General features: G+C 44.8%; 1 protein-coding gene across 4 annotated transcripts in view; it reads left to right on the plus strand.

The window, feature by feature from the left end:
- CDK14 (cyclin dependent kinase 14) overlaps positions 1-13,580 on the plus strand; it is a 562,452-nt gene that overhangs the window by 414,399 nt on the left and 134,473 nt on the right. The window lies entirely within an intron of this gene.

Raw genomic sequence — 13,580 nt, forward strand, 5'->3', positions numbered from 1 at the left:
TCCTCTTCCCCTCTTTTGGGGGACCATCAGGAATAAATTATCGACCCTAAAGAATGACTGAGTTAGGAAACTATTTTTATTTTTAATATTTTTCTTCTGAAAGTGTAGTGTACTGAAAATTCTTTTATCTTCTTCAGTGCCCCAAGGACTCTTTGTACTTTTACTGAAATTTTTAAATAACTTCTGTGTTCTAGAAGACTGTAGTGACTTAACAATTTAGATGGGTTTTTTTTTTCCCTTCCTTTTTTTTAACCAAGCAAGACTCATTCTCTAACTGCTCCAGTTGTCCCTCAGGAGTCTAAGTGAGAACAAAGCTCTTTATAAATGTTCCAAATGTGGCTCTTAAACAAGGTTAGCTACTGCATGTTAGTATCTAAAATATTAAGCCCCAAAGAAATGAAACCAAGGGCCCTGGCCAAATAGGGTAGTTGGTTAGAGCATTGTCCTGATATATCAAGGTTGTGGGTTCAATCCCCAGTCAGGGCACAAACAAGAAGCAACCAATGAATGCATAAATAAGTAGAAGAGCAAATCAGTGTTTTTCTCTTTCTCTCCCTCTCTCTCTCCCCCCAATTTCCTCTCTCTTCTTTCACTCTCTTTTCTTCTCTCTTTCTAAAATCAATAAATAAAAATTGAAAAACAGTAATAAAACAAAGGAGAGTATGAAAAAATTTTAAATGAGTAACAATGGCTGCAGAAAGGAACAATTAAGGTAGTCACTTGGCCTGCCGAATTTCTGCACCAGAAAGCATCTAGTAATTTGTTTGTTTCGGTGCAAATATAATTTATCTTCATTAACAACATACAAAATCATTTATTAAATGTTTCCTGGGAAGTAATATGATGTAGTGGAAAATAAGCTAACGGCTTGGGAACTTCATGAGATCAGTGATGGCACATAACACACATTCTCGTGTTCCACAAATGTTGATCGCCTGCATTACGTTGATTAAACCAGACCTTACGTGACTCTTCTGATAGACATGAATAAGTTAGGTTGTATGTGTTCAGTTATTACTACTATGGGCAAGTGTCACTACAGACACCATAGATCAGCAGTGGGCGTCTGGAAGCATCACCTGTTCAGGTGGTCGGTGTCCATGGGCATGGGAGCTGACTGACAAGGACGATGTTATGGGCGGGGCTTGGGGCGGAGGCTGAGCGTAGATGTGATCAGTGCTTCCTGAGTTGAGAGGGGTCAGGGGAAGACAAGCTAATGCACGAGGCAAAGGAAGCCAGTGTGCGAGTGCTTTCGTGCAGCCCAGCAGCCAGGCCACGGGGGGTCCGTAGCCTCTGCCACCTGGACCTCCTACTCCAGGGGAAGGGGACGCACAGTCCCAGGGGAGGAAGTATCAGCGGTGGGGTCCGTCTGTCCCACTGTCCTACCCTGACTCTTCCCCTCCTTATTTTACCCCCAGGAGTACCCTCAGAAATTCGAGGGAAAACGAAAAAGCCTGAGCCATGAGGCCATACTTTGTTTTCTTTTCTTTTGTTTAATAGCCTGTTTTTTGGAGCAGTTTTTGTCCATACAAAATTAAGTGGAAGGTACAGGGATTTTCCATGTACGGATGCCCCCACACATGTGCAGCCAGCCTGCCCACTACCCGCACCCCCACCAGGGTGGCACGCTTGTCCCACTGATGGCCCTTGTGGACATGTCAGTGTCACCCAGAGTCCGTGGGCTACATTCGGATTCGTTCTCGGTGTCGTATGTTCTGTGGGTTTGGACAAATGTAAAACGACGCGCATCCACCATGATAGAATCCTACGGAGTGGTTTCCCTGCCCTAAACCCCCCTGTGCTCCACCTTTTGTCCCTCCCTCCCACCAGCCCCTGATCTTTTCACTGTCTCCATACATTTGCCTCTTCCAGACAGTTGTACAATTGTAATCATATAGGGTGTCGCCTCGTCAGACTGGCTTCCTTCACTTGGTAACGGGCATTTTGGTTCCTTCATGGTTCCTCGTGGCTGGACAGCTGATTTCTATTTAGAACTGAATATTCCATTGTCTGGATGTCCGTTCACCTGCTGACGGACACCCTGACTGCTCCAAGTTTGGGCAGTTACACATAAATAACGTGCTATGCACACCTGTGGGCAGGTTTCTCTGGGGGCATACGTTTTTTGTTCTTTCCAGCAAATACCAAGGGGTGGGACTGATAGGTCAGACGTGGTTTGCTTGATTTTCGAACAGGTAATACATTTAAGCAATTCGAGATATCAAACAACATTAAAAGGAGCGTGGTGTAGCTCCTCCCATCTGCCCACTTCTCCAGAATCACTGCGCCCACCTCAGGCTTATCTTCTTAGTCTCTTGTTTCTTTTCTTGTGTAACTTAAGAAATTATTTATAGATAGATAGATAGTGTTTCTCATTTTAAACACAGTTTTCGGTCTTGCTTTTTGTACTCATGTGCCCAGTAGGGCTTTCATGTCACTGCACAGACGAGTGGGCTCCCTTGTCCCCTGACAGCCACACTGTTTGCTGCTGTGGGGGCTTCACCTATGCCCTGTGCAGGGGCATTTGGGTTGTTTCTAGCGTTTTGCTGTTATAAATGACCAGAAGTAAGGTTGAAGGAGGAATAGGTGTATACGGTTATAACTTTGAACACTTCTGGCGCGCTGTCCAAAGGGAGGGCACCGGGCTCTGTTACCGGCGATGGTGCAGGTGGTGAGGAGTCCTGTGCAGGGGAACAGAGCAAGGAAGGGGCCCAGGAAGTGCCAGGCAAGGGGTGTCTACAGTTTTAAATGGTAAGCGGGATCAAGGAAGCCCCCACGAAAAAGATGACATTTGACTGAAGGATATGAAAGAGCCATCAGAGTATTTGAGAAGGAACTTTGTTTGCAGCATGATCCAGTAACCTCCCTGAAGTGGGAAGAAGGGGGTAGAAAAGGACATCAGAGGCAAACAGGGGCTGGGGCGGGTCGTGTAGGGTCTTGAGGGCTACTAGTAGTCTTCATCATTGACTCTGCATTAGACGGAGAGCTCTGGAATATTTTGATCAAGACAGTGCCAGATCTGGGGGTTTTGGTAAGAGGGCCTGGCTCTTGTGCCCAGAGTGGGGGCAGGGAGACCAGTGAGGAGACCGGACAGGAATGTAGGGCAGAGGCGAGGAGATGTGCCACGAGTTCTGTTATCTGCCTTCTCCGCAGCTCTGTTTCAGCTCAGAACTTTACGTGGTTTTCCCTCGGAAAGTAGAGCAAAACCGGAGCAATGTTATAAGAAGAACTGTTAAAATATTAAAAGCACAATTAGATGACAACCGTGTTTTATTCTGTAGCACTTATCCTGTGTATATCGTCTTCTGCTCTTACATTTATGCTAAATTCCTTAACCTCGGCTTTTCCCCCACAGCAGCCAAGCAGCTGGGACAGAGCACAGCTGCATAAAATAAGTAACTAAGTAACGCATGCGCATGTATGGAAGTGTGTGTGCTGCACACAGCGAAGTGTGTGTGCTCCCCAGACTTGGGAGCTGCTAGCAGCTCCTCCACCATGACTTCCATGTAAGTTTCTCTTAAATGAAATGGGATGTGCGTCTGTCCCTTCTCTGCACCTGATTGCCTTTTCATCCACCCTCGTGATGTTGCTGTGGCTTATGGTCTCAAAAGTAGACGTGTCCCCCTCTCTCTACTACCTTCTTCTCCCTCTCCCCCCCATCACTATGGTGGTAATGGCTTACATTGTGTTGTGTATTTTACTATTTACAAAGCAATTTAATACATTATCTCAACTGGTATTTAAAATAATTCCGAGCCATTATAATTTTATTGTCCTAATTCCACTGTCCCACTTTACAGACTAGGAAACTGAGGCTCAGAGAGATTGGGGGTCTTGGGCAAGGCCACATCTCCAATATGCAGCAGAGCCAAAAATCAAAACCAGGTCTTTCAAGTCCCCGGCCTGGAGTTGCCCGCACCTCTCTAAGTGAGCTCCCCTGACTGTGGACAAAGAAGCACATGGGAGAATTGTGAGGCTCCTCTTGGCCCTGCCTTGTGGCACCCTGGCACAGATCTGTATCTTTGGGGAGACACTAGAACCCACCCTCCACCTGTATCTTCTAAAGGCCTTTAAACCTGTGCTTCCAATAAATTGTCACCTCCAGAATACCCTCTGGGGACCTTTAGTTTCACATGTGCAGTCCTTAGTACCCGGTGTGGAAACTGCCCAGGTCCATGGTTTGCAGCTGCGAGGAAGTGAGCCCTGAGCCTCAGTCATGCGCTGGGCTTCCCCCTCGTCTTTGAGAAAGTGGGAAAAGCTGCAGAGGCCGCAGTCATGGTTGGGTGGGATGTCCGGTGCCGGAAGCGTGAGTACAGGGCATATTGGAGCCATGATGCTGTCCTGCCCGGACTGCACATGTGGTGAGAGGATGCCTAGGGCCGAGTGGGGACTTCACCTGGGGCCGGGCAGAGACACCACCTGGGGCCGGGCAGAGACACCAGCCTCCCACTTCCGGGAGAACCACATCTGCTCTCTCCAGCTCACAGAACACCTGTGGAAATGAATTGAGATCATCTCTTTTTACATTCTCTTTTTTGATTTTTTATTTACTTCTACTCTATTTTTAAGAAGATTTGAGCTAAGTGAACAATTGATATAAAAGTGCTTTTAAGCTGTGAAGGGCATATCACTACAAAATAACAATTTGTGTCATTTACACAGCGTTCTCTGCGGCACATCCTTTCCCACTGGTCCTTTATGCTTTACCTCAAGAACCCTTTTTTATGTCTTGATTTTATTTTTTATGTCTTCTTAAAATTGATTGAGAGCAGCTATAATGATCACGGGTTACATCTGAATGTGTGAGAGTATAACTATGCGAGGGTTGTAAAATGCACTTCAAAAATTATTACGTAAATATCTGACTCATCTCAGATTTTATTGCCAAAACCCTGTGGGTCTGTCTGCTTAGGAAGGACGATTTGCGCTCTCCCCCACCCCACACCCCACTCCCCCAGCATCTTCTCCAACTTGGCCGTGTACTGAAAAGGCCAGTTAGTAAATACATGTGTGGAATAAGTGAACTTGATAGAGCAGAGGAAGTGAAAAAAATAAAAACATTAAATGTGACAGGAAGGACAGACTGTCAGCACAGTTGTTCCTTCTGATTGGGACAGTCCTGCTGAAAGGTCAAGGGTGGCTGCGGGCCAGGAGAGAGCGTGGACACCAGAGGCCTCGCTGCGGTCAGCAGCAGTGGGGCCTCCGGGCGCCCGGTGTCCGCAGGTCTTGGGGCTGAAGGTCAGTCGTGCACAAAGCAGAACTCCCCTTGCCTTTTGGAGCTGATGTGCCGGCAGGGAGACAGATAGCAGACAAAATGCAAGTTGGTGAGGCTGCAGAAGTGTGGCCACGGAGAGGGCAGGGGACGATTCGGAGGAGCTGGTCCTGAAAGGCCAAGGTGAGGAATTCCAATTTTATTTGAAGCGTGAGACGATCCATGGGAGGGTTTTTGAGAAGAGAAAGAGACTGATGTTTTCTGGTTTCCAAAGGACCTACTGGCTACAAAAATTACAGGCCTATGGAGGAGATGGAAGAGGCGTCACCTCCAGCCTGAGTTCCTCTTGATTAGAGTCCCACCCACAGCTCTGGGTTGGCAGGCCTGTGATGGCAGGGCCTGGCTGGGGAGCAGTTGTTCTCACGCAGATAGCAGCGATGTCACGGACGTGGGGACGGGTTCTTCCCCCGCCATGGGTCCATAGCTGACCAAGGATTTGAGATAAGTCATAGATGTGGCCAATGCTATAATATGAAAATAAGGAATGGCCCCAAAATCCCCATAACCACTCAGAAACGTAAAATACAGCAGTCCCTCCTTGCCCCTAGTTCTGTTTTCTGCACTTCAGTTACCTGTGGTCAACTGAGGCTTCAAAGCACTAAATTCCAGTAATAAACAATTCACAAGTCTTAAGTTGTGTGCAGTTCTGTGTGCTGTGATTAATTCCTGCTGCGTCCTGCTCCATCCTGCTCTGTTCTGCCCAGGACAGGAACCACCCGTTTTCCCTGTCTTCACACTGTATATGCCCCTGCCCATTAGTTACTTAGGAGCTTATCAGCTCGAGTGTCCTGTAACGCAGGGCGTATGTACAAATAAATTGTATTTTACTTAATAATGGCCCCAAAGTGTAAGAGTAGTGATGCTGGCAATCCAGACATACCAAAGAGAAGCTGCAAACTGCTTCCTTTAAGTGAAAGGTGTGTGTGTATAGGGGAAAAACAGTATATATAAGGTTCGGTACTTATCCGCAGTTTCAGGCATTCACTGGGTCCTGGACCATGTCCCCGATGGGCAAGGGGGACATCTGTAACAATCCACTTCCTCCCCAAAAGACAGGCCTGTGTGTGGAATTATCTTTACACATTGTGGGAATCCATTTCAGTGCAAAGCAGAGAGACTCTCTGTACTGACTTTCTCTGTATCTGCTTGAGGAATTTTACATTTGTTTTCACTAGAGGGCATCAGTGACGGTGGAGACTACCAGAGTGTCTAGGCAATGCCAGAGAAATGTAGTAGTAAGATTAAATTTTCAAGGAGAAGTGGTGTTCTAATTTCAGCCTTCACAACAACAACAATAAAAATCCTATGTAGACTGGTTTCATGTTCTTACTTTCGGAATTTCATACAATTCAGTTTGGTAGTTATGCAGACTTACCAAATGCCAGTCGCTACAGAAAGATTCTCCATCTCTTCAATAATCCTTCTCCCCCACCCAAGAGGATTCAAGTTCTTGTACACTGTCCAATTTGCATAATTTGGTTAATATCCTATCTAAGAAAAGAATTCCAGTTTTAGCCCAAGGGTGGAGATTAGAATTAAGTGAAGACATGAAACTCTTTCGAGGTACTGAAAGAATTGTCGTCTCCTTAAATGTAGAGCATGGAAGTTGTTGCCTACCATTGGCATTACCGTCAACCAGCCGTACACATCTTACTGCTTCCTTCAATTTGTAACTTGATACTTTATATTTACCCATCTCACGATGCATGCCAGCAAATGTGTAGCTAGAAACCTACGCTTTGCAAAATAGTCCTCCATATCTCCAGATCCTGAACTTTTAAACATCTTCCTAAAAACTTGTAAAAAAATTAAGATTTCAGGAAGGGGGACAGGAGATTGGAAGTTTAAAACAAGAAAACTTGATGCCTCTTTCCAAGTTGAATCTTGACTGCAGCACCTCAAGTGGGAAGCTGCTCCGGGGAAGCAGCGGAGCTCCGCACGAGTTCAGGGCCTTGTGCAGTTGGCCCTCTCGAGCCGAGGTTCCACGCCGCTGTGACTAAGTGGATGAACCAGGGCTGCGATGAAAGAAGGATTTCTCTCTCCTCTGTCTCTGCGGCATTGGAAGCACAGAGAAGAGCATGGTGTTTGTAATCTGAGAATTTGTGTAAGTTTTTTGCGTTTGGAAAGTCTTAGAAACATAGAATAATGACGACAACTTTAAGTGCTGGTTGGTGATGGTGTTTGCATTGTACTGTTTTTTGGTGTTTGCCAAATGCTTTCACACGCACTATCTCAAGAGGTTCTCATGGGGGCAGGTAGACAGGAAGGTGGATGAGGCTGAAGGCTGCTGAGGAAAGACTGACTTTGTGGTCCAAGGTAGCCAGACCCAGGCGTCGGAGTCAATGCTACTGATTGAGCTCAAAACACACCGCTCCAAAGCTACATCTGTATGCCCATAAGTGCTTGCTGATTGCTGACGCCTGTGTGGTGAGCTGGGCCAGCTGATCCTGCCCGGGGCTTGCCTCAGAGCTGCAGGTTCGGTTCAGATAGTTCCACGCATATGTCCTTGGCACAGCAGATGCAGAATAGCACTCTTCTTGTGGCAAGAGACAGGAGCACAGGGGCACCCACCACCACAGGCACCTTTCAAGCCCTGGTTTGCATCGATACCACTAATATCCCATCACGCACACAAAATACCAGTGGGGCAGGGAGAGGTGTGCCCCGCTTGTGAAGGTGGGAGGGGGGGCAAGAGGCAATCTCTGAATGTCCCATACTAAGTCTTCTAACTTAGAGGCCTGTTGGCTATGCCAGGCTAAAATAAGTGAGTCACATTCATTTCTGTATAAAATGATGTTGATTTTTAAACCCATTTAAGCTATTATCATTGAGCTTCACTGCAAGACAGAAGATGGGTGACTATGGAATAATAACTCATGCTAACAGGTGAAAGAAGAAGTCTTGGTTTCTGTTATTTAAGAGACAAGTAATATTTTAGTCTTGGTTTCTGTTATTTAAGAGACAAGTAATAATGAGCTCAGCTATGAGATCTGATGAAAGTTTCTTCCCTCAAACGTGCCCTTGATATGGGGTTGTCAGAACACCTTTGAGGCTAACGCTCAATAATGTTTGCAAAGATTATTTTAAAAGGACCTAAGTATGTATGTACACAGGTGCTTTTGCCTCTAAAAGCCAGCCTTGTAAATGCAATTAATAATCTCTTGACTGTAAAAAATGACAGTTGATACCCTCTCAGAATGTGGGTCCCTGCTCTCCACCAGTGCATTAGAATCACAGCATCACATATGAGGAATTAGAAAAGCATCGACATGTCTGGAATTTTATTCATTTCTTTAACTGTTGACTCAAGATGGATATTCAGGATAGCTTAGCATTTACCCTCCCTGGAGTAATATTGCTTTTTATATACCACATGTCTGCCTTATATACATATAACATCACTGCACCAGATGCTCAGCTTTTCAAGCATATTATTAACAACAGTTGTGGTAGTAATAATAGCTAACAGGTATTGAATGTTTATTATGTGTCAGGCACTCTTATTAGCTCTTGAGATGCATTTTCTTATTGAACATTCATGGTTAACTCTTTGAGGTAAGATAAGTACTGCTACGATGCTGTATGTAACACAGGGAAACTGAGGCACTTAAAGATTTTTTTGGGGGGAGAGCTTAACTAATATGTCTAAAGTCACTAGAGCTTGCAGGACATTTGTCTGGCATGTCCTGTGTGCACAGGAAGGATTTGTTCTAGACATAAAAGGGTGAGGCACTCGGAGCATGTGGAGAGTAGGGAACAAGGAGAGTACGGCTTATGTGCTTGTGTGCTTGTTTGTTTTAGCACTTCATTTGTTAGAGAAGTTTTAGGTTCACAGCACAACTGAGCAGAAGGTACAGAGATTTCCCATATGCCCCTTGTCCCCACACACGCACAGCCTCCCCCAACATCAGCATCCGATGAGCCTGCATTGACCCAGAGTCCCTACTTTGCATTGGGGTTCACTGTTGGTGCTGCACATTCAGTAGGTTCGGTCAAATGTGAGATGATGAGTATTCGTGATTATAGTATCATTCAGAGTAGTTTCACTGCCCTACAGAAATCCTCTGCCTATTCATCCCTCCCTCCCCCTTAGCCCCTAGCCACCACTGATCTTTTACTGTCTCCATAGTTTGCCCTTTCCAGACTGTCACAGAGTTGCAAGTGAGTGTTTTACTGCTGGTTAAAGCTTTGATTTGTTTGTGCTTCTTATGTGTTCCGGCTCTTTGGTAACGGTAGGCCAGGAGCAGAGTCCCTGTTCAGCCCTTGCATCAGGGCCTCAGGCAATGCGACTTTTCTAACTTCAGTTTACTTTCTTGTAACATGAAGTGGTTCGACTGCCTGAGTGCTGGGGTCCTACCTAGCTCACACTTTCCCAAGACCGTTCTGAGTGCCATTTCTGATCTGATCTCTTCCCACCTTTGCAGAGTTTGGATGGAGGGGTGGGTGAGGACACATGAAGAGTAAGACACAGAATCTCTCTTCTCCTTTCTTTTCTGGGACCTGTAAAAATTCGTTCTGATTTGTAAATAGTACACTTTAGACTTTAGGAAATGCCTAAGTGACTAAACTTTACCTCTCTCTCTAGAGAAAAATGTCTTATGGAAAGAGAAGTGTTCCCTAACTTTTAGAGTAAGAAACGTGTGGATAGTTTGAATACCTCACCTGGGAATATATGCTCACAAGTCCACATTTGTATGTGTATTGGAAGAGCCAAATGCTGTCCAAAGTCAGAGTTTAATGAATGTAGCAGAAAGTTCGTTTCTAAAAGTTGCTCAAAGATTACTCATTTTACAGTGCGCATCACCAGTAATTGAAGGATAGTTGGCCACAGCCAGGGCGGGGCGGGGCGGGTGCTGCAGTCTCCTGCTGTGGGGACTGCAGGCTGATCGGCATTTGAGGAAGCCGCTCTCGGTGACAGTTACAGGGCCGTGCAGTTTGTGCTGCGTTAGTATGACACATCAGGGCCTCTCACTGATAACAGGAGAGCCGCGTCATATCTCCGTCATATATTTTGGGGATAGCATGTGTTTTAAAGCTGTGATTTGCAACTGTGCAATTTCTAAAATGCCCTGTCTGGATCCCTGTGCTGTTTTGGAGCTGAGATACCTGAAGTCTGCACACTTTGGAACAAGCTTTGCCTTCTCTAATTGGGGTAGACCTGCTGTACGTGGATTCTGCTTTACGTTGGTCCTGAGCACTATAGATTGTTTCAATCCAGCTTTGTTGTATCTCAATCAGAGTGTCAATTGACACTGGTTTGGGCTTGGATTTCCTAATAAATATAAAAAGGTAACATCTTGTGAGCACCTGTAAGTACACTTTTCCTCTATTGATGGTCCTGTAGTATTGGTTCCCACGATTTACTGTGGGCTACTTACGACCATGTGTGTTTTGCACATCGCTCTGTCCGTAGTGCCTAGAGCAGGGCCTGGCCCACAGCAGGTACACAGTGAGTACTTGTAGAAAGGATAGGACAGTGAACGAATACTCCTGCCTTCCATCCTGAGGGATCAAGGGATGTTATCGATGGCATGAACAACTAACTGGGGGATCGTCTGAAATGTCACCAGAGTGACTCGTCACTGTGACCGTGTCTGTGGTTCACCCTGACAAAGGACGGGAGGCTTGTCCTTCCACTGAGGCAGCCCTGAGAAAGGCCTCGGGTTCCACACTGCGGCCAGGTAGTAGGGTACCCACAGCTCTTTGCTTATATCGTTACGACTTGTACAAATCAGTAAGAAAGAGTAAATGCATCTGTTTAAATACAAAACAATCCCCAGGAATTTAATTTTGGATAGTTGAAAATATGGCTTCAAGTAGAGATTTTCAACCTTTTTCATCTCATGGCACACATAAAATTCTGCAGCACACCACAAAAAATATGTTTTTTGCCAATCTGACAAAAAATAGGTATAATTTTGATTCATTCACACCATGTGGCTATTGTTATGTTGGCTGTTGTCATTTTTTTAAAATTTGACAATCTAAGGAAAAAGAGGGCAATATCCCTGACTAAATAGTCAAGTATAGTGAATTTTTAAAATTCTGGTGGCATACCAGTTCAAAATCGCTGGTTTAGAAGAGTTAATTATAAAATATGAGGTCTGTCCAGAAAGTATCCTGCCATGTAATGTGCAGAATAGAAACATTTATTGAAGAAGATAGAAGATACAAGAAACATTGTGTGTAGGAAAGTAACCCCTCAGTCCCCTTCAAAGTAGACACCTTGGGACCTCACACAGTTCCCCCAATTGCCAACAGCTGCCCCGTTGTATTTTCGTGAATCTCACTGACAGTCTGAAATCTCTTCTCTTCCAAAGGTGATTTCAGTTTTAAGAAAAGCCATAGGTCACAGGGCACCGAATCTGGGCTGTAGGGGGACTGAGTCATCTGGTGGTGGTGGTGATTTGATGTTTCACCAGAAAAATTCCGCCCAAGACATGACACACAAGCTGGCACGTTGTCATGGTGAAGTCACAAGTTGCCCGTAACTGCAGCCTTCTGAATCACGTAAATAGTGTCTGTGGAGGAACGTTCAAGCCTAACACAAAATGGGTTGCAGATTTGTTGCTCTAGTCACTCAGTCATTTTGAATGTGACAGCCACACAGTACACATGCTCAGTCAGTGGCATCTATTGCTCCCACTGACTAGTACAGCGAAGTCGTCATTGTTCACGCATGCACATTCCCGTCCACTCTCCTTGGCTGCCAGGTTACATTGATGTTGTGCAAACTGTTCTCATTGTATTGACAATGATTGGACTTTTTTCTGGACAGACATCATCCATCTAATATTCTCTATGGCATTTTGGACAAACCCATTTTTATATTGGCTTATATTTATTCCATGGTGTTATATTAAATTGGATAATATTAAATCCATTTGCATGAGATGTACTAAACTTCATAAGAAGTTTGAGACTTCTTATGATTTTGCCACTATTGCTAGTCCTCCTTCACCTCCCTCCCAACCCCCCACTAAGAAGGAAGGAAGGAAGGAAGGGAGGGAGGGAGGGAGGGAGGGAGGGAGGGAGGGAGGGAAGGAAGGAAGGAAGGAAGGAAGGAAGGAAGGAAGGAAGGAAGGAAGGAAGGAAGGAAGGAAGGAAGGAGAAAATGTTAGTTTAAAATTCTGGTTTCACCTTTCAAATCCTTTGAACATACTGATGTTTTTTATTTGTTGGTTGATTTAACTATTTGTTTTCTTGTTCTTGAAGTTAAAAACACAGCACTGTCTTATAATGTACACACACAGAACCATTGATGAAAAGGGAGTGTGGAGAATAACAAAATAATTCTCCTGTACCATAAAGGACATGCCAATAAGGATATAAGTAATTTCCAAATTAGGTTGGATCTTCACCTGAATTCAAGTCTGCTTTCATAGTGCCTTTGGCCATTTCTGGTGTAGCTCTTTTAAGCTGGGAGACTTGGAATCTACAACGTTGTTCTCCAGTCATTTTCCTGTGGAATTTCAATGAATTGCAATACACAAGCATAGCTGGCAGTTTGAGGGAAAATCTTTCCAGCCTTCCGTCCCCAGTCCATCGTCATCATGACACACAGCAAGTGATTTCTCCCCTGGTCTCCCGCTGCGTGTGATCATCCTCCGCAGTGGTGTCCCTGCAATGAGCGAAGGTAAACTCAGCCTGCAGGCTTAAATTAATTGCACTGTTCAGTTATGCTATGAGTTAGCCAATGCTTTAAATCACAACATTCTAAACTTCTAGTTTAAACATAATTGGAAAGAGAAAGCTGACATTAAAGCACCAAGTGACAGTGTAAACTTAGCTGAAGAACAGTGTGAAACACACATAGGCACATACTCGAATAACGTGATAAATTTACTCATAGGCAGTTGAATATTTTATTAAACACACCTGTTTTTAATTTGGGGCACTAATGTAAACCCCTTTTTTATTTTCAGAACTTACATGGCTAATTATGTTGCTTTCATTCTAATGGAACATTACTTTTAGTTATGATGGAAATAGTTTTAAAATGCAATGCAAATGTAATGCAGGCTTATGGCAGAAAATGTTAGAAATGGCTCGATTTGAAGTTGTGTACTATAGCAGTTGGGATCTGAAAGATGCTGTTGAATGCAAGACATCAGGTCCCGAGTGTCACTCCAACTAGTTGCAGGTGTCTGAGTTTATCTTGTCTTCATTTGGAAAAGAGACCCATGCAGTTAGTGGCCGTGTCTCGGGGCTCTCGGGGGCCTGTGTCCATACCCACACAGCAGCATTCTGACCCTGTGTTGGTAATTCTGTACTTACGTTTCTGTGCTGCTGAACTACATCACCAGGA

The sequence above is a fragment of the Artibeus jamaicensis genome, unplaced genomic scaffold (genome assembly GCF_021234435.1).
Source record: "Artibeus jamaicensis isolate MK-2021 breed Jamaican fruit bat unplaced genomic scaffold, CSHL_Jam_final contig_923, whole genome shotgun sequence".
Lineage (NCBI taxonomy): Eukaryota > Metazoa > Chordata > Mammalia > Chiroptera > Phyllostomidae > Artibeus > Artibeus jamaicensis.